Here is a 22,427-nt window from a genome sequence, read left to right as displayed (position 1 = left end):
CAGGAAAAGATTTGACAAAGAAAAGGCACCGTGCTGAGTTTCAACATGACAAATAATTCCTGCTGGCAGAGTGTGCTTCAGATTTTTTTTTTAAACCCTGCCACAGATATCTCAGATTCATCCAATATTAATACAAAGCCAGAGCCATCTGAGGTATCTGGAATAAACCCCATCCACAGCTAGAAGAGGAGCTCAAAGAGAGGACGGATTAAATATGCTGAGATCTGACTGGGGTTTTGCTAATATTCTGCATTCTGAACTTAATGAGAAAGCTTCCCTCAGAGAAACACTTGCTTATATTGCAGCACAGAGAGAAGCCTGGGCACCTTCTACTGTGTCAAATACATATCTGAGACCCTCCCCCCTATTCACAACACTGTAGTCTGCATAACATTGCTCAACATCCTCGCTCAAACCAGAAAATTTGGATCAGACTGGAACCGACCTCTTTTTTTGTAGTAATCCAACAGTGACACATAATACTGTCAAAAACACCCCGTGGCATTCACTCCTGCCAAAAGATGACAGGACAGAAACAAATTAAGACTTGCTCTTCAACATAATTTGCTGCTCTCCCTCTGGAAGAGTTTTGTACACCTATGAGGGATGCAGATAAAATTTGCAAGTGCATTAAGAGTAATGGCTGCAACTGGGTAAATTACTGCAGCGAGCCGGGCAGAGAAATAGGAGCCACACAGTGCAAATCACTATCAGTCACTGTAAAGAGTTAGAATCAAGACTGAACTCTCAAACTGCATGTTTATATCTGAAAAAACTCAATGAGCAAAACTGAAATTTTAAGTGATTTCTCAAGACTGGATATCATAAACCACATAACACACATCCGTCAAAATAGTTTCTAGTCAATGTGATGAGGTTAGAAAGAATCAATGTCACTAAGACAGCAAACATTAATGCTGGGGCCATTGTCACTAATCACTGTCACCCTCCGTGCCCTCCAAGAGCGCTTGAATGCGTCAATCAGCACATACACACACGTCAAGTGTGTGTATGTGCGCCCTGCAGATGTGTGCAGTCACACTGCACACATCTGCAGGCAACTGAAAAAGCAACTTTTTATTTAATGAAAAGGAATTTTCTTCAGTTTTTTTAATTGAGACTATTGCTCATCTTTGCTATCTTGGTACAAGCTTAATGTAGTTACTGTATGTCCATGTTAAAGCAGCACTAATCAACATTTTTACAAAAAGGTGTTACTCATAGTGAGAAACCCACAGAGAAATGTCACCAGCTTGCAACTTCACCACTCTGGATCACTCTGACAGCTCTCCTTAGTAAAGTTTCCAGACACAGCAGACAGACACTGGAGTGACTTATCTGGTGAATATAGTGGAGCTGACTGCAAATGAATGCTTATGTTACTTGTCTGGGTGTGTAAATAGACTGTAAAGTGTTTAAACTTCAGGAGGTGATAAAATATATCACTGTTGTGTTTACAGCTTGTTGCCCTACATTAAAAAAACAACAAAAAAAAAACACTAATGCAGATTTAAAATGGGAACTCTTATGTCTTGGGGTTGAGTATCAATATTTTTTCAACACCTACCAAGTGTGACTAGTAGATTGTTTTTAATAAAAGTTCTTGCACAGCTGCTTTTGATACACACAGTAATTTGTTAAATGGTAAACTCTTCTACAGAAAAGCCTGTTTTTGTTCTTCAAACTAAGGCAATATCCAGCCCTCTTCATGTCCACCTCTAAATCACACGTTGGCTGCAGTCTGACAGCCACTCAGGTCTCAGCCCTCATCATGACTCATGAGGAGGTCAGCTAAGGTCAAGGTTGGACAGCACTCCTCCCTCCCCACTCTCTGTGCTTGTTTGCCCTGTGATGGCAGTAGAAATGTCAGCGGCAGCACTCCCCTCCATATCATTACTCAGGCTGCAGATAACAGGCACTTCATTAGGACAATGGCCTGTCGATGCCGGGCTTGTCGCTTAACTGCCATGACTCTTGTGACCAAATCCAATAGGAGCTTTGCTACTGGAGCTAACTGACCTTTCTGTACGCAGGCCGAGGGGCTTCATTGGGTGCTCACCACTGTCACTCTGAGATTGTACTCTTGGGTTAACATGTCTGGCCAATCTAACTTGCAGTGCCTTGACAAAATGGAGAAGCAAAGTTCTTTATACAAGTACAAGCATTTCAGGAGGACCACACTCACATAAAGAATATATACACAAATAAAAAATTTACACCCAGAGTGGGTGGTAATTTTCGCAAATTACAGTTTTCATGTTCGAGTATCCAGCTTTTCTACAGTAATTTCTTGTCATGTATAAGAGAAAGCTGATTACCATTATCAAAATAGGTGATTGAAGAAACTTGATTTCCCCAGCTAGATCACTAGAGACAGACAATTTTTTTCATCATGTGTACACATAAAATATTCTGCAAATCCTGTAGTTTAAGATTTTCAGGTTTTCTGCACTTGAAATAAAAAAACAACATAATGAAAGCTAAAGATATTTATGTTTATGTTCTTTAAGAGTAAAGCATGATTGTTTTAATCAGTGGGCTGAGAACCCTGCTACAGGGAGCCATAGGGAGCAACAAAGCCAAACACAAATTGAAAATGGTCCTGTATGGAGAGGACACACCAAGTCAGAAAGGACATCTGCTCTTTTGTTGCAAGGAAAGAGCAAGTTTGTTAGTATTCAAGAGCACTCTCACCATCCACCCTCCCTCTCCCCCTTTTCTTGCTCCCCGGTGCTCCCAACCTCTATCTCTGCCCCACATCGGGCACAGCTGCATTATTCCCCTGCCGGTCTTTCTAATTACAAGATTGAGATGATTTGCAGGAGAGAAAGGATGTCCTGAAATTTCTAATTAATACTAATGAACCATTTCCTCACATGGAATGGCATCTCAATATAACCCTACAGGAGCCTCAGCAGATTTACCCAAGGTTTTATTCGTCTGACCTGCGGTAGTGAGTTTTAAAGCAACCAGGTGTGACCCTATTCACAACATTCAGTCCTGCTGTGTTTGTTGAATAAATACTGTATGCTCCTTCGGTCAATTCCCTACTTTAAAAAAAGTGTTAATACATGAATTGTGAGATAAAAATAGAACAAATTGAAAATAAGTCTGTGATATGGATGGATTTGTTCAGCAGAAAATCACCTGCAGAAAAATATCCCTGTTATACAGAAAATATTTAAATAATAAATCTGAAACTGCATCACTTCAAGATTTGTTTTACTAGAGGGCAAATCCAAAATGAGCTCCAAATCAAAAACAAATGTTTTGTGCTCTGAAAGTGCAAAAATCATCTAGAACACAATCCTTCCTCTGTGCAGTTTAAAAGAGCAGCTCCTACTTGGCTTTGTGAACAAAAGTATTTTTAAAGCATTAATGAACCAATTACTAATGTTTTATGGATCAGTCACAAGTTATTAATAAGAACACCTCCTTGATCGCCAGGTTGTTAAAATTTCTGACTGGTGTTTCTCTTCCTCCAGCATTTGCTTATGAACTACACAGTATTTCACAAACCAATGAGAGAGGACTGAATAATAATGTCTTGTGAAGCATAATTTAGTTTTTTCTTATTTCAACCTCATCTCTAGAGCTCTTAGATTCATATTGTGGCCTGTTTAGGGATCCCAGTCCCTAGTTTTGCAACCATTGCCTTAACAGGTGTGTATAATGAAAGGAAAGTGTTCAATGTAAAATAAATTAGACATTAAAAAACAGAGAGAGAGAGAGAGAGAGAGAGAGAGAGAGAGAGAAAGAGAGAGAGAGAGAGTTATAGTATAGTTTTTATAGTTTAGTTTAGTTTTATTGAACTAATGTTACACACTTTGGATTTTCATAAAGAGATATAGCTCTAGTAAAGGTCCTAATGCAGAACTTGGTTTAGATTTTAAAAAATGTATTTAGTAATTATTTGTCTTTATGCATGTTTGAAATAGTTTGTACCCGATAATTCTAAATATTCTGAATAATGTTTAACTTGCTCCGACCGTGAATGGATTCAGTCACACACTCTGCTTTACGGGCATCCTGACACAATCTGACAGACATCTCAAAAAGACACAAAAGAATTAAAACGATCTTTTTGACGTGCCTCTAACTGAAAACAACACATTGGTTTTCTTACTTCCTAAAGAGCCCCCAGTGTGCAATGGGCACTTTCCTTTCAGATTAATCATTAAAATGGTCTCCATGTCAACGCAGGAGCAGAGACCATTAATAAAAGATTGTATCGCTTTATAGTGAGATGGGTGGAAACACGATGTCAATGACTGTGGGGGACTGTGTGTGTGTATGTCTGTGTGTGTGTGTGTGTGTGTGTCAGGCTAAAGGTACCAAGAGCCCTGAGGCGATTTCTTTGGTTTCATAAGCAGATTGGTTTCTTTAGTCCCAGGAGACTGAGTGATTGCACTGATTCCGTCTCCTCACCAAGCTGCATAGAGTTCAAGCCACGGTCCTGTCACTTCAGTGGGGGCTGAGAGCACACAGAAGTCAACCCGCTACCATTTATAATCAATATGAAGCTCTCTCTATGGTACACCGTACAATCAAGTCTGTTTCAATCAAGTTACAAGGTGAAACACTTGACACTAGTTCAAATTCATTAAATTTGCTCTATAACAATAGGATGAAAATTTCAGTCAGTGCACATATCATCAGTTAATTACTACCTAAATGGTGCTTAAATACAGCCGCCAGTCAGCCCATGCATAAGGAAATCATGTACATTATAAAAACAGCAGGCATTTGGTACATACAGGTGATTATTAGACTATTATACATCAATAAATTAATGCAGGGCATTAAAAAAATGCCATTTTGTTTTAGAAATCAAAAAAAAGAAAAGACAAAGTATTAAACCTGCTGAGGACCATCATGTGTTGAGTTCTGACAAAGACTGGATGGAGAATGGAGAAAGTGCGACTTGGATCTCACAGTAATGTATTCATGATGCAGGCGACTGTCCACAAGAAAGGAAATGGATCAAGGAAAACTGCTTTGTTTAAGTACCAGGTTGTAAGAGATGTTACCAGGGAGTATTGACATGCAGCGAATGATCTTTTCAGGCTCCTCCACCAGTCGCATATTTAACAATCAATAACAAGAAATTAGCTTTTTAAAATAAAACTATAAAATCATACAATTGTAAACACAAGACTGCTATGCACTGCATTTATGGACTCCTCTCAAAATATATCCAGTGACTAATGGGGTGAAAACAAAAAAGCAGTGAGTAAAATGGAGCTGAAAGAGTTAAGTGTCATTAATACAAAACTCTAAAAACTTCCTCAACCACTGATCCAGCCAACACACACTCATCACCTGAGGAGGACAGTGTATGATTTCTGACAGGAAATAATCAACATCATGAGCCTGAGTGGGATCACAAGCTTCATCTCATATCATATGATACCATGTATTGTGCCTAAGAGAGATATCTAAGAGAAATGGTGAAGCCGAATATTCCACAAGCTTTGAACAAAATGACTTATCTCCCTAAGGTGTGGAACCAATTGATCTGCACATGGTCGGACATTTGGTGTCTTATTAGCAGCGCAACGGCAGCTCTTAAACGGGGTTATTAACTTATATACAGCCCCAGGCAGTCAAAGGGGACACAGGATATGTAATAGACAGTGACAGAATATCTCAAGAGTGATTAAAATGCTTCACTCAGACTATTTTAAATCATCAATCATCAAATCTGCATGCTAAAGAGACAGGGCACTGGCATACACATCACAATGTCACAGTGACGGCTGGAGGAACATATAGAGTAAAGACAAGCCAGTGCACATTTTAAGATTCAACAAATATTGACCCAGTTGTACATAGAATATACATACATTTCTTTCTTTTCTTTTCTTTTTTTTTTTTTTTACAAGCAGTTAATCCATAAAAGAAATTGACAAGTTTAAACGGCATATATACAGACATAATGCGATGCAGTCGTAATGAGTCTTTGTACAAGACGATGCTGTGAACCAGAGAAACAGTTTGCAGTACAGTCTCACCACGCGAAAAGTGGGCCATCAAAACACGATGAGAATGTGTGAGGATTTGCCCTAGAAATGTGAGGAATCAAGAGAATAAATAAAGCAAAGAGAGCTGTGGATAGCGCGATATGGGTAATTGCTTTTAAAGCTTCTCAATGGTAGATAGTTTGAAGCGGTGAAATTTGAGTTGGCATTCAATGATTAAAAGAGGAATTCATGAGAGAGGAATGTTCTATTCCGCTAAATGCCAAGGCATCTCCTCAAGACCTCTCAAAAAGGATTCATAATTGATATATTAAGCTGTAACCCAACTTGACACTGTTTGCAGGGTTCTTAACAAATCAGCATTGTTATGACCAATGTTTTTGTATTTTCACACAAGTAACAGCAGAGAAAAATCGATTCAGAGATCTGCAAAATAAGGCCATCATCTACCCTCTAGTCCTATTCCCCATATAACATAGAAATACACTTAGAATTTCGGAGTGGGGTTTATCTTTAATTTATCCAATATGTGATAAGAGGATTGAAAGTGCAATACCCTCATATGACTTCGGTGGGCAGCTTTGTCTGCTAACCCTTTAGGATGCAGGTTGCTAAGTACTCATAGGAGGAAAAAGGTGAAAGCAGTCCAATTAAAAGTGATAATTATAAAACTGTGTGATGAACTCATGTAAAGAAAAGCTGCAAAACACAAGCTGTTCCACATGATGTGTTACATTAGTAGCAGCAGCAGTATGTCTCTGAGCTGCTTTTAATGCATATTTGAAAATATTGTCCCACTCCTCTATGTCCCCTGTTACAAATCATGATTATGACAGGATTTAAGGAATTACTAGTGTTACATGAGGACATTCAAGAAACTCAATCCAAGAAACATAAAAAAAACAAGGGCATAATGCAATGCTTTACGAAGCTAACCAGTTTACAGTCATGCTAGTAGCTCCTTGAGGTTGTACTTAGCCCCATGAGCAGGCTACCAAGCTAACATGCTCACAGTGACAATGCTAACATGCAAGTATAATATTTTCCATGATCATATAGTTTGTTGGCATGCTAACATTTACTAATTACAACTACACAGGGTGATGGGTGGCACTACAGGAAGCGTAACGTTACCTTTGACACATTAGCTGAATATGGTTGCCAGGCTTTTAAGCCTGTAAATACACTGTGTGTCACTGAGCATTCACTGTCATTCATGAAACACTATACATAGATCACTGCAGGGCTACAAACAGGATGAACCCTCACCACCTGAAAACAGGCTCTAGATGTGCATTTGATGAAGAGTTGTTTGTGACATGTGCCTAAATGATTCTGTGCCTTCCTGCACGCACAAGGAAATGAATACGCTTCTCGATGAGGATTTCTGAGTCATTAGTCCTTCAGCCCAGCAGTGATGGATTTCACTGCCAGCCTGGTTCTAATAGCTTTTCTCTCACATCTCTCAGCTGCGTATACAGCTGAGCATTGTGGGTACAACTATTTCAAAATATACTAGGGTTTAAATAAAAATAACACAAAAAAAAGTATATCACCCTGGATTGATCTTTTGTTTCCCAGTGAAATGAGTTTGAAGTTGTTCCCCCTCTGAACAACAGATAGGTTTTCTTATTAAAAAGTGTGACAAATACCCCCCAAAACAAAATGAGCGGCATAATTGGTGTCATGGTTGGGATTAGCATATAAACAATGCTTCATTTTTTGGCATTTGCACAGCTCTGGTGGTGATGCGCCAGTTCAGTCTGCCCCAGTGTAGCAAAAGGCTGTCGGGCAATGTGTCGCTAATTCAAACTGTATCAGCCTCTTAGACCTGACATTTATTCTCATGCACTGTTAACCTCTACATGACATGAAAACTGGGCAGTCTAACAGCATGCAATATTATCGTAACTACATCTAGGTTTAGCCCACAGGCATGACGCATTGTTCCAGACATGCACATTGGAGTTGCTGGCAAAGACTCATTCACACACTGACTAATGTCTGTTGTTTATCAGTGCAATAGCCATAAGCGTTGCACTACTGGATTTCTTGGCAGGGGCAGCTGTTAGTGCCTCTGAGCCTCTAGTTTTTTTTTATCCATTTCATAAATGGCATTTCAGGACATTAGACCTTAACAAGAACTATTCCCAAGCAGGTTCATTGTGAGAACTTAAAAGCTGCACTACATGGTCTACTAATTGGTCTCAGGCTGTAACCTTCACAGTGTGTCTCATGCAGCCCTGGGCTTTTTTAAAACAATGAGGCAACTAGTTCACTGAGCTCCATCCTCATCTTCTTTGCCAAAGCTAACTCCCTGTCAGGAAAAGGCAGCTGGAGCTTACCAGGCAGTCTTCAGCTCTGGCCCTTTCTTTTCAAGCCTGCCGTCTCTAAAACGCATGGAAACCCATTGAGTCTAATTGTCCCACTACCACAAAACCTTCTGCTTGGTATGGTTGTAAGTGATACTGCGCTGATAATGCAAAACCCCTCTCTGTGAGGTGCACACTCCCCGGTTTTATCTCACAATCCCCCCCGTGACTGTACACTGATGAACTCTGATGGCCTCCCTGAGTTTTATCAGCACTTTACTGACTTTCAATTTTCCTCCTTTTTATTATCACACTTAACAGTTAGGTTGCAAAACTGTCCTCTTTGCTGCTACTTACAGAATCTGCTGACACAAACAAAACAGCTGGTTAAAGCATTATGTGTCTCCTTTAATAAACTGCTGCCATCAGATCATTAATGAAAAGCAGGACTGCACTAGATAGAGGGCAGAAAGAAAAAGGCTTTCTGGGAAAGGAGAGGATTCACTCAGACACAGTTATCTTTTCACTGTCAATTGTAATTTCCCTTCTGAATTTTTCGTCTTTTGCTATTATTACTGAAGAGGGATATTTCCCAGCCGCAGCCTCTCCTATTTTTGTCAAGTGGGCTGATTGAATGTGAAGTCACATGAGAAAACATCAGTTGGGAATGGCCCTTTTGTCATTTTACCTGTACATTTGACAAAATTGAATAAAATCACCGGTACTGGTAAAAAATATTGCATCTTTAATATTGGATGAGGAAAGTGAACTGTTATTTCCAGCAATTTGCACACTTAAACTAAACTCACAGAACAATCCCTTTGAGTTGTGTTTCATACCTGTGAAGAATAGCTCTGCACTTCAGCGTCAGTTGGGCTGCAGTGAGGAACGAGCCTCAGGGCTCCCTCTGTGGAGAACTTTGTTGCTGAGAGTCACTCCTCCTCTGTCACTTCAAGTTAGTCTAATGTGAGACTAGCTTGTCCAAAGCGCTCAACCCATCTAAGAGCCTACAACCAGTGTTGACCAGAGAGGTGATGACAGGCACGTCTCCTAGTCTGGTGTGTTTCATAAATAGCTTCAAAAGAGCATAATGGAGTTAAGATGAAACCTGTTCATGTCTTGTTTCATGGAAGGCGTGGGAATGTAAATAAGGATGTAACTATGAGGCAGAAATTCCAGGAGAAATCACTCGTAATGAAACACATTGTTTATATTGTTTGCTCAAGGGGGAAACCAACAAAACCAAAAAGCTTGACTGACACCTGTAGACACAGGCTCTGCTTTCTTTTTGTCCTCAGTGTCTCTGGTACATCTGCTGATCACCGATACAATGACAATAGTGTCTATGGTCAGAGCACAGTGAGAGCCTCTTTCCCTTTTGAACACCTCTAAATTATTACCCAAGTAAAGGCTGTGCGAAGATTGTGGCGCGGAATTTGAATCTTTATATATCTCAGCAAATACACAGGTCTAATGTAAAAGCTCCTGCAAATAGTTCCAGTTTCCAGTTCCCATGCAGCAAATATAAGCCAAAGCAGCACATCGATAGCACTGTGCAGCGTATTGACAGATGGCTTTAGAAACCTAAAAACTGTATTGTGATAATATTCCCTGCTGTTTCAAACTCAAAAGCACAAAGAGGCTCCATTATTTGACCACACAACCTAAGTAAACTGCACATTTGCTGGCAGGACACACCGTGATAAGGCTGCTGCTGTTGAGGCAAAGGCAACACATTACAGTGAGCAAGAAGAGGCAAAGGCAGCAGAATCTGTCAGAGTAAATTCAAGCTTTTCTGCAGCGAGTAAGAGGAAACTTGATTTTTCTGGCTCTGCTGATGAAGTCACGTCCACACTGAATAATGTCTGCTCAACATTCACACTGGTTTTTCACTGTGACTTTGCTGTGTGGACCCACAGAGAAAGTCGACCAAACATAACATGATTTTTTTTTTCATATTTTCTAAGTAATCTTATTGAGTATTGATTAGCATAAAACACAAAAATGTTGATTTACTGTTTTGTTTACTGTTGAGATGTTTTCTTTATTCTGGTTACAACTGGTTACATCAATTTGAGTACATCATACAGGGCTGTAATATGGATAAAATGATGGTATATTCCATTTTATATCTCAATATTGACAGATATCATGATACAGTTTCAGAGAACTCAACTAAGACACTGTTAATGGATTATTGGAAATTAACTGGACAATACTGTCTAATCCAGATAATGAAATACCTGACAAGTCAAGGTACTTCAATACATCATCACACTGATCATATACAATCATATAAAACCATAAAGAACCTGTACATTGACTTGCAACATTACCCACAATCAATCTAATAAATAAAGAGTTGTTAAAGGGATAGCTACCATGTGGTAAATGGTAAGGCAAAATCTGTGATGGTAGACAAATTCAAATATCATATTGCCCAACCGTAGAACTGTACAACATACTTACATCAAAGTTACCTGGTTGGACAAAGACATTTTAATTTGCTTGATGACCGTTAGAGGATGAAAACACTACACTTGATACTCTGCCGTCTCTGCTGTAGTTGGAGGGCTCGTCTAAAGGTTCAGGTTTCTTGGTAAAGACAAAGATGCTGTTCTTTACAATGTCACACAATGCGGTTATAAAATAATGCTTCTTTGCAAACCGCATTCAGTTGGCCTCTCACTGTAGTGATGGCTGAACAATAGCTACCATAGTGGTAGACTATTTGGTGGCTGTACTGTAACATAAGTGTATCTGAATATCTGGGCTTGTATGTGGTATAAGAACAGGCAGACAACCAAGTCAATCATGCGTTTGACTGGTGGAGAAATGCTGAGCTCCATTTCTTAGAATTAGCACCCTTTGGCTGTCTTTAATGTGTCATGCTGAGCAGAGAGGCCCTCTCTGCTACCACTTCACCCTCTCCATTGTCTCCGGAGCCCCGGGAAAGATCACTTTCCAGTGGTGAATCCAGCCATAAAAATGCGGAAAGCTGTTTGGCCCTGGAGACTGGCTGCCTGTGCACACAGGCGTGAAAGGCCCACCACTGCCCCTGTGTGTCAACACGCTAATGGAGGCCCAAGGGAGATGCAATGTTGTCAATACATGATTCATAGAAATGAGGTTTTCGTAGAATGCAGCTCCACGTAGTTGTGACAAGGGTAAATATGGCCATGGGTGGGTCAGAAGACTTACTGCTGCTGCCTCTAAATGATGCCCTGCACGGCTGGAGTAAGACTGACTCAGTTCAGTGGGGAGGAACAGTTTAACACAGAGGGATTACGGAGTTGAGGATGTTATTTTAGGAGTAGTAGTAGTAATAGTTTTGTTATTGTCATGTTGGACTGTTGGTTTAGAGATAGCAAGCAATTGAATGATGTCACCCCGGGCTCAGGGAAGCTGTGATGGATGTTCTTCACAATGTTTTGATAGCCATCAACCACACTATTAATTGATTAATCAAGAAATTCAATAATAAAAAACAATAATTTATTTCAACTGAGACAAGGTTTATGTCTATGCAAACTGATTTTTATACAGTCATAAGATAAACACTTTTCAATAAGAATGAAGTCTGACTATCAGGGGCATCATTAAAGCCAAGTAGGTTCCACTATAATGGGGGGAAATTAGGAAATTATATTATTGGTCGAACACAATTGGCTCGCCTAGTGGGAAACAAAGAGCAATTTCAATGCCACTGAGCTCTACAGTGCCCTATATAACTGAGCTGTCTTTGAAAACTCCCTGAGGATGCTCAGCAAGCCGTTGGACCGTTGGCGTCAAAGCCATTACGCCTCATCAAACCCACTTTCATGACCATTTCACAATTCTCACCCAGCATATTTTTTAACAGACATTTCAAAAGTGCACCACAAGTTTTAAAATGAGGGCGAGGCATTTTTATTTCAGAATAGACCAAGCCTTTATAGCTTTAAGAGTTTTAACAGAGTAATGTCCCTAAAATATGTAAACCCTGTTTTCTTTGGGCGAATCTGATGTGATGTAATCTCTGGCTACTTTTCATGGCAGACACTACACACTCCAAACGGTGGTTATTGAGTTAGACGGAGGGCACAGCTGCTCTTCTCTTACTTTGAACCATCTTAAAGCAACAATAATGAGCACAATCATTTCTTTGAGATTGTGTTATTTTCCTTGATTATTTAGTGTGACAGCCGTGAAGAGTTTAACTATGAAGGCGAGGGCGGCTGCTGTCTGTGACCCACTGTGCTGTACTTGGCAACCAAACAGCGAGGCAGGACAAGCTAAAAAGTGCTGTTGAGTTGTTGGCTGGGGATTTGGAGTGACAGCTTATTTGAGAGATTTACTGTGGTGTCACTTAGGAAGCTTCAAGGAGGAGTCTCCCTGTTGTCTAATCCCCAACACTGTTTGAGCTAAATTGAACACACTGGAACTATTTTCTCAGATCGATGTATTAATGAGGCCAAAGTAAACAAAGTGGTCTTGCATTGAAAAAGAAAATGTGAGAACTGACTCCCATGACAAGTTTGTTTTTATCTCTTCACAAGAAGTGTATACTGTATAATATAAACCACTGAAAAAGTATGTGAAGCTCCAATGTTGAGCTCTCACAGTGTCCAATATAAATCCATTCAACATCAAAAGCCATCTCATACATAAAACTTGCTTGACATACGGACACTCTACATTATTGTATATTGTTTTAGCAGTATGTGAGAATACACAGAATTTCATTCTCAGGCTGCCACTTACAAATAACACTGTCAAATATTTCTATATGATTAATCGATTAATCATTTGGCCATCACAATACCCTGCCGCAAACTGCTTGTTTTGTCCGACCAAGATATTCAGTGTACCATCACATAGGACCAAAAAAAAAAAAAGAAAAAAAAAAAAAAACAACAAGAAGCTGCATATGGGGAATGTTGAGTATTTTGGCTTTAAAAATCTTGAAAAATCACTTTAACAATGAACTGCAAATTCTTTCTATGTTGACCAGCTAGCTGATTAATCAAATAATCGTTTCCAGCCTCTCAGATGTGAAGACATTCTGTTTTTGCTTGTTGTAAGTGACAGCAAACTGAATATCCTGAGATTAAGAATTGTTGGTCAGACAAAACAAGCACAGTAAAGAAGTCTTCTTTGGTTCTGGGCACTTGTGTCTGGCTCTTTTAATGATTCAACAACGTCTACGTCTTCTGTCATGTATTGCAAAGTGTCAGAACAGACACAGAGGATGGCCAACTGTGACAGATACCTTTGGTGTGTGTGTGTGTGTGTGTGTGTGTGTGTGTGTGTGTGTGTGTGTGTGTGTGTGTGTGTGTGTGTGTGTGTGTGTGTGTGTGTGTGTGTGTGTGTGTGTGTCACTTGTATGAAGACCTTGACAGGGGTTTTAAGAGAACTGCCATGGCTTCACATATTGTGCTTGTTCACTTTTAAACTGGAGAGGTTTATGAGTCTGAGTACGAACCCTGTGACAGCGGACGTCTCTGCAGCTAACCTTGTCTGTGGTTAACCAGGGGAAAATGAACACGAGCATAACTTAATTGGTTTGCATGCTTAATTAAATGCTGGTATTTTGAGAGCAATCTGATTGTACAGCTAATGTAAATTAAGCCTCTTAGGGTGAATCTCCAGAAGTGGAGCAAAAAATAGAACTTTCAAAGGCGGCTGTGAGAACTCTTTCAGCCGTCTTTCCATTTCAGGCCCATGCAGCTTAGCTGGTTCTCCTCTGGGGAGACATGGCACTGATTGTCTTATAGCCCCACAGAGACTGAAGGTTAAAACCCTCCCATGCAATCATATGGGATCCAGCATCATCATGTGTTAAGACAAAGCAGAGTTTGAGTATGTGTCTTAGCACTCCAGCTGTGTTACAGCTGAAAATGACAAATTCCTGAGCATAAGAGGATGTATTAACAAAACTGTAACACATGATTACTATAGGTTAACTATGTCTTTTAGCTTTTAGTAGACACGGTCATTTCAAACACATTTTCACTCAGGTGACCCCAAAATTGTGCCCTTTCTAAAACCATCACTGACAATTTTGAGTGTATTCCTGAAACCAATTCCCTCAACCACCTAACACTTAATACAAACCCAGAGGGACAAACATGACCTTTTCACTCCCTGTTATTCATGCTGTGTGAAAATATTGTTCCTCATAAGCTGATCAGACAGCAGTTGACAGTGAAAGAGACGAGAGAGGAGCTGAGCGTAGAATCTACAGCGCACAGTGCACTTTTACAGCTCCAGCTTCTTATTCTCGCTGCTTTCAATGGAAATGGGCACTATTGCATGTTTATCACAGAGGGCTTAGTATAATTGTGGCGCATATTTGGCGCCTGAGCATTAGGTGTTAAAAATATTTTAACTTTTCTCAAAACAGAGCTGTGCTTCAAACACGTTTTCGACAGTCTCATAGCAACAGCGGTATCCATGAGCAGAACTGCTTACAAGCCTCTCCTTACTTCTCGTTGCATGCCCTTTGAATGAAGGTAGGCGACTTCTTGCAGAACATACACAATGTAAAGATAGCACTCAGTCTTCTTAAGTAACACAGTCTCAAATTCATCTTCAGCTATCTCCCACACAGCTTACATAAGGTATTGATTTGAGTGTGCCAGACTTCAAATGGAAAAAAAAAATGTGAGTAAGTCACAACTCTACAAAGCTTCGCAAATAAAATATTTAAATTTGATCAAAGTTTGACTCAAAATTATTGCTTTCAACCTCAGCGTAAGATGACTGCAATGACACCTCAAAATCAGGCAGAACAAACTCATGGAGAATTATTTGCCTGATGCCAAATCCTGAGACCCTATCCTCACCTAAACATGCATCTACACAAACTTAAGACCTGAGCAAAGCATTTTTAATCAAGATTAGAGTAGGTGCTATCATACAGACAAAAAAACAACTTCACTGATACATAGAAATGACCAGTTTGAGAATGTGTAAATAAGTATTCTTAGTACAGTGTTATCTGGCAATAAAGCAGTTGAATGAATTGAAAATGAAGATGAAATGGTGTCAGCACAGCTATAATGTGACACTGACAGACTGTAACATATAATACCTCAGATGAGAGCAAAGTCTCAAATGTGGAAGACAGAAAGATTTTCACCTGCTGCTTGTGAGATGAGGGTATCGTGGTTTTAGCACTTACAATGCACACACTATGTCTCCCTGACACACACACACACACACACACACACAAAGCCAAAGCCAACAACACATCCTCAAAATATCTAAATGTTATCATCCGTCACTTAAAAAACACATGTTGAAACATTAAAACCAGACTACACATGCACACTATAAGCAAACAGAGCAGGAAGAGTCGACCATCTATATGTTAAAAGTTATGCCATCATGAAAAATGCAGTTGTGTTTGTTACTACTACAGTTGCTGTTACTATCGTCATCTTATGTTTCTTCATTTATTTTACTGCAGCAAAATTATTCGGCCCAGACAACAACTAGTCAACCACAGAAAAACTTTTGCAGCATTGTTATTCTGATTCATATCTGTAACAATCACATTGGCAGCGACAGCACACATTCTCTCAGTTCAGCTTCTGTCACACTTCAAGTCCTGACACACTAAGCTGCCTCAGTCCATAGAGATGCAGTACTTACGTAGCTGAATGCTTTTTTTAAGGCAATTCGTCATTGTGTTGTGGAGCAATAGTACGCAAATTAGCTCCAAATACATTATACAGTGAAGAGCACTGCTGCTCGCTGGTCTGCCACACTGGGAATTTTTAGCAACTTTATATCATTATCTTCTGAAACTTAGTTTCAGAGGAGTTTTTTATATCCAACACTTATTCTTTTAACACAAAAAATAGTATTTAAAGCTTCACTTATTTTCTAAATGCTTACAAAGTTATATAATATAGTAGATACAGCAGTAAAACATTATCGCTTATGATAGTCAAACCCCGAAATGACAGCAGCATTTGTACAGGCCACTACACTGCACTTTTACAGTTTTACAAGCCTAATTAAGATCATCATTGTCACAACTGAACACGAGTGTCTTTACAAGAGCCTCCTACTTCACTGGGTAAAATGAGATTCTTGTCCCATGGTACTGTAATACCACAGTGGAAAAAGTAGGCTGTAAGTGTCACCAAAGATAGAGAGCTCCTTGTATTCCCCTTTCAAAATAGCCAACTCTAACTACGAAGGTAGTGCTAACAGTTCGTTCGTTACAGCTCGCAGGCACTGACCGGGTCAGATAATCAAAGTGTGTTCTTAGTCATGCTTTTCCTTCATCTCAAGAAAAGTTTCCCAGATCTATAAAGTTGATCAAGGGTGTGAATGTCAGCAGAAAAACTCTGTTCATGCACAATGCAAATATTCATCATTAATTTATTGCTAGATCAGTCTTTCTTTAAGCCTTTAAAATGCTGCGATGGGTGTATCAATTCTCAGGGGAATGCAAAAGACATCAGTACTGGGTTACATAACTCATGTTTCCTGCTCCCTGGTCTGAAAGCAATGACTCTTTGCCAATGAAGAGAGAGGGAGAAGTGACTGCTGAAAACCAAAAAGTCAATACCCTGACAAAGTCATCTTACTGAGGTATTGATCATTTTTCACAGTAGATAACTAGCAAATTACCTAATGATAAAGAGAGAGTGTGAGAGTTTAACAACAACAGAAGTTGTGAGTTAACTGATCTCCTGGAGGGAAACATCTACAATGGTTCATTTCCCAATCAGACATTATCATAACAGGAACTATTACAATTCCATTTTTGCATCATAGCGAAATTTAATTTACTAAATTTCTCATTTTCTCTCTGTTAAAAAGTAATACTCCTGTCACGAGCCTGTGACTTCCTTCATTCTATTGCAAACAAAAGACTCCCTGATAACCTTAAAAGTGTCTTGAGGGTTCAAAGGCTTTTCTTATCTTATAGGTCGATGCTTGTTGAACACCTTGACTACTGCACAGAGTGACTGAATGAGGCCAGTGGATTGATGCTGCAGGTAAGAAGAAATGGAAGGCCGCTGACTGACACACTGGAGAAGTGACATCACCCCAGCGGGCTGATGGGAGTGCAGGTGCATGCTGGTCCAGACTGCCCAGTTCAGGCCTCGTCAGTCAGACAAATAGCATTTTGGCCCTGGAGCATCCTTAACCATCAAAAGGGAGGTGAGTTTGGGAAAGTCACTCAATATCAGCAAAAAACCTTTAGCTACTGTTCCACTTTCATACTAAAAGGATCTACAGCATCATGCCTCAGGCTGCAGGATATAAGCAAGGTATGTGTTGTGTGATAAATATGATAGATGCTGCAATGCCAATATACAATGCCATAAATAGATTTAAGTAGCCAACTTCTGTTTTCTAAAGGGATTTCATCCGGTCGTGGTGCTCAGTAAATTTGATTTCATTGTTCTCATACAAGGAGAAAGCCATAACATGCTTCCAAATTATTGCATTCAACTTTTTCAAATAAAAAAAACAGCATGCTACCAGAAACCTTTCTGTGCTTTTTCTGGTAAGAGAATTTATATGATGTTGTTCTATATTGAAATTCAATGGAATAAAACAATAAGTAAATGGTTTGGCACAAAGTGTAAGAAGAGTAAGAGACTGAAAATAGTGTCCCATTATCTATTTATTGAATCAAGAATCAATCAAGAATTTATTCTTATACTTGGTGTAATTGTGCACACTCACCAATTGTCTGACTGCTTGTGTTTCTTGGACCTATTTTTAATAATGTTGCTGCAAACTGGTGGCCAGCGTTATTAAGTTCCAATAAACTGTACTCTTCCTTTAAGATGTCAAATTTGTTTGTTTTTAAAGTAAATTTAAATGCCATAGACCATGAACCTTGGCCTAACATATCAAAATCCACACTGAATACAATGATGCATTGCCCCAGACAGTTGAGGAGATGGTTCATCTCTGCCTCCGTGCCCTTTTCAAGATGGACAGGACCAAGCAGAAAATTCAAGAAGCAGAACCAGCCTGACTGGTTTGCGCGATGCACAAACCAGCAAAGCTGTAGCAAGGGAAAGGCTGGGTCACTTCACAGTGAGCAGCCAAGAGGAACAGATTGCTTCTGCTCTGCATGATCACAGTAGGGACTGGCCTGAAAGGGGTCTTTGTTTGCCCAGGGGGAAGCTAGAATGGCATGGCTTGGCTGCACAGGGTGGCATGTGGTCTGGTGTAACTGGGACCGGGGTGGCGTGGGAGGCTGCACTTTTTGCTGCGGGCCCTTTCCCCCTGTCGTTCCAAACTCTACTCAGTCATGCAACTCTGGAAGCAATGATGTCATCCAGCACTGCACACAGTGGGAAGCCTCCTTGGTGAGTCTCACTAAAAAATACTGCACAGAGTCTGAGATTTAAAAGACTCAAGTATTCCTGTGGTTATAACTTGTGCTCTGTGCTTGATAAAAATCCTCAAACAAATCCTCATGGTTAAATGAGAACAATTTGCTTAGTCATCCTTGATGCCAATTTGTGTTCTATTTGAGATGTGTTCACATGCATAAACATGTGCCTCAAATCCCAGTGGAAAATGGTAAGGAAACCAATTAACAAGTGTCATCGACAGAGACAAATTATTCCATCTGTGCACAGCCCTATGCATGAATGTTGGGTACCTTTCTCTTTACAGCTAAATAGAGTGTTGTCCTTGTGAGAACTGAGCTGAATATAAAGTTTTCAGTGGACGGTTTGGTAGAAAACATCCCTCACCTCAGACTAAAGTGCACAGAGCACAGTGGTCCCAGAGGCAAAAGATGTGTCTCAAAATCATCACCCTCTTCGCCCACTGCGCTGCTGCCGTTCTGCTTCAGATGGATGAGCTGGTGTAAGATGGAAATCTCACAGCCCATAAGATGAGAATCTCCCTAGTCAGCAAATGAAAACGGGAACTGGGAACTATGCTGATAGATTGGTCAGCATACCTGGCTTTATGGCTCTGGAGTGATTCAGGCTGCACACCATCAAAACAACAGAGATACAGGACAGGAAATAGGGATTCAAAGAAACATTTGATTGAGGACTGAGAAATTTGCAATGGGTAAAGAAGCAAATAAAAATTTTTTTTGATTCATCCCAGATTACATATTAATTTGAACTGCAGTATTTTCCCAGAAAATTTGAAAGAAGCAAGACACAAGACACCATTTCAAACTGAATTTCTGAGCACAAGCAGATACTTGCACATTCACATCCACTGTGAATCCCGCTTTAAACACTAGTAGCTGTATTTCATCTGACGGAATAAAAGACCTGGGTTGACTTTCAAAAGTGAACAGAGCGAAGTTGTTTCCATCCTACAGAAACAACACAGCCACTAAATCTGTTTTAATCCTGCCAAACAACTTCTCTTTTTTTTGGCTTTTCTTTTTGATGTCCCCTAATTAACAAATACTTGTAATCAAATTGTAATCCCTGTTCTGGGATGAACAAGGGTGCATACAGTTATCCATTCATTTTCATTATTCGAAGAAAAATACTGACATTGCATGAAGTACACACACACACACACACACACCCACACACACACACACACACACACACACACACACACACACCAAACATCTGTAACTGGCTGCCTGGTCCACTGAGAGTGATGAATGAATGTAGCCTTAGGATCTTTAGCATGATGCATTGTCTATTTAAATGCCAATTGTCATTGCTTACTGTGATTCTGTGATTATAAAAACAAAAACAACAATAGCTGTTATTCTAATAATAGATAATCACTCATTTATAGTAGATTATTATTAGTATCATCATCATTATTAGCTTTCATTATGCGGTCCATATCAAAAGACAAATTTGTCATAAGAAGCGGCTGCAGAGCAGGTTGGTAGTTTGATCCTCAGACTTGTCCTGTCCTTGAGCAAGACACTGATTGCTCCAAATGGGGAAGAAATGTAAGTGGCTGGGATCTTGTCTTGTAATCTTGGCTAATGATGGGAATGTCATAACACAATGTGTGGAGGTTAACCAATTCCCTGGACAGGACTGCGAACTTGAGTCAAATTCACCAGAAAATTCCTCTCAAGACAAAAGTCCTCTAAATTCTGCTGTAGAAACTCAGAGAGAACTAGAAGTTGTGCAAACCACCAGCCTTGAGCCCAAAATGCTGATCTCATTACCACCATGTAATCAGCCTTTTTAATGATCAGGGCCCCTTTCAGCCTCCCTCGGATCACGTCATCCATCTGCTCCACTGGGATTCAGTCCTACTCTCCAAGCCCTGAGCCCACTGGAGCACCGGCGCTGGATTAGCAGAATGTGCTAATGCTGCACCCTTCAGGCACTAATTACTGTACCAGAACAACCGGATTTTCATCTGCAGGCTGTATTGCTCACTGTGATGTGCCGCCACTTGCTGTTGATTTACTGCACGCTGAATTTGTAAATACAGGAAGGGAAGGCAGCAGTTTGTTCAGCGAGCCCCACAAAAAACCTCAGACCTAACAGGTCTGATACCCAGCGTGCATGTCAACTATGGTCATTACTCACAGATTGATAGATGTGATGGGAAAACAAATGGAAAAGCACAGTGTAATCATTAAATCACAAATCTAATGATATCTAGCTCTGTCATGACGAAGGCAGTGTTACTTGAGGTGAGCAAGGAAGTGCAGCATGAGGTGAGACGTAGCTGGGAGCAGAAAGAGTTTGGGCACATATTACACAGCACACCTGGGGAGCAGTGACGAAGTGAGTGGTTGCCATGGTGATGAGGTGCCAAAGCATCCCAGAACTCCAAGGACATGGAAATGTCATTTTTCCTTGGCTGCCACCCCAGAGACACCATAGATATAGGCTATGAGGCCACAAATTACAACACAAGTGCTTGTTTAAGCTGCTGTCATCATTAAGTGTGAAAGCCATATGATAAAGAAACATGCCATTTCTATGCAATATTTCTACATTAAACATTAAGAGATATTAAGGTCAGTACATGTCCATCAATCCCTTACAAACATTAAACCAACCACATTTCACACCAGAAGGATTATTATTCACATACAACATACAGACAGTAGGACCGCATCTTCATGGTTCATTGGACTAAATTCTAAAAGCGGAATGTTTTTCTATAATCCTCTCAGGCTAGCGGTTACATAAAACATCTTGATTGAGAGAAATAATCCACTACTGGATATCAGAACAGGGTCACAGAGAAATAAACCTGCAGAGTGGGCTGTGATCTAAACATAACGGACTGTGTGCAGAAACAAGTGGAGATGGAGACACAGACCAGCTAGAAAACCTGGATTAGACCTGCACAGCTACAGCTGGCCACTCGTCTCTGTAGAAGTTCATGCTAAGAGCAGAAAATCTACTGTGTAAGATGATTATAGCATTTGATCAGTCAAAACCTTATTTCTGAGGACAGTATGAAAAAAGAGAGTTTCATTATTACTCATATTTATTTCACTGTGAGTTAAATTCCTGCTGCCTGTCTGTGACCTTATTCTCTAAAAGGAAGGAGGCATCAATCTGTCTTTCTCTGGTGTTGACATACTGAAAGATTTGTGACCGTGCTTATATAATATCGAATTGTGGGTTTTCCTCCTCTCCTATCACCTCTAACACCATCACGTGCCTTACTAGCACTTACTATGCACCTTCAGTACACTACTTTACCTGTTCTCCTTGAACTTATTGAACAGACGTCGTACTTACTCCAAGGTCTCCTACTGCAATGAACCTTTAGTGTTGTCCCTCACTTTTAAGTCGCTTTGGATAAAAGCATCTGCCAGATGAGGAAATGTAAATGTAAATGTAAATGGTATGACAGCCTGCTGTGCACCATCTGCCTTTCTCTCTCTGCCACGGTGACTCATCAGGCAATAACCTCAACAAATGACCTTCAACACCCACACTCAGCATAGCAACACTGACAAGATTTACAAAGCACTTTCAAACTGGCCTTCATTTCCTTCCATCTGTCATCTTCCCAATTATGTAGCTCTACCAACGTTTTTATACTCATGATTCACCTTCTGAACATCCACCAGCGATTTTGATGACGCCTGTGGGTTGGTGCACTCCAGAGATGTGATGCTGCCTAATGCAGAACAGTATTGGTGGCATGCTGGTCATGCTGTACCTAGCATACTGGTGAGTTTATGCAG

The 22,427-nt window shown here is 40.1% G+C and overlaps 1 protein-coding gene across 2 annotated transcripts in view; it reads right to left on the bottom strand.

Annotated features, from left to right (window-relative positions):
- Positions 1–22,427, bottom strand: part of frmd5a (FERM domain containing 5a) — a 57,915-nt gene that overhangs the window by 19,249 nt on the left and 16,239 nt on the right. The gene's annotated exons all lie outside the window — the stretch shown is intronic.

This window comes from Trachinotus anak, unplaced genomic scaffold, assembly GCF_046630095.1.
Source record: "Trachinotus anak isolate AG129_WGS33_773 ecotype Australia unplaced genomic scaffold, CSIRO_AGI_Tana_v1 ptg000002l, whole genome shotgun sequence".
NCBI lineage: Eukaryota > Metazoa > Chordata > Actinopteri > Carangiformes > Carangidae > Trachinotus > Trachinotus anak.
Note: the sequence above shows the minus strand (reverse complement) of the source record. Positions and strands in the feature narration are given on the sequence as shown.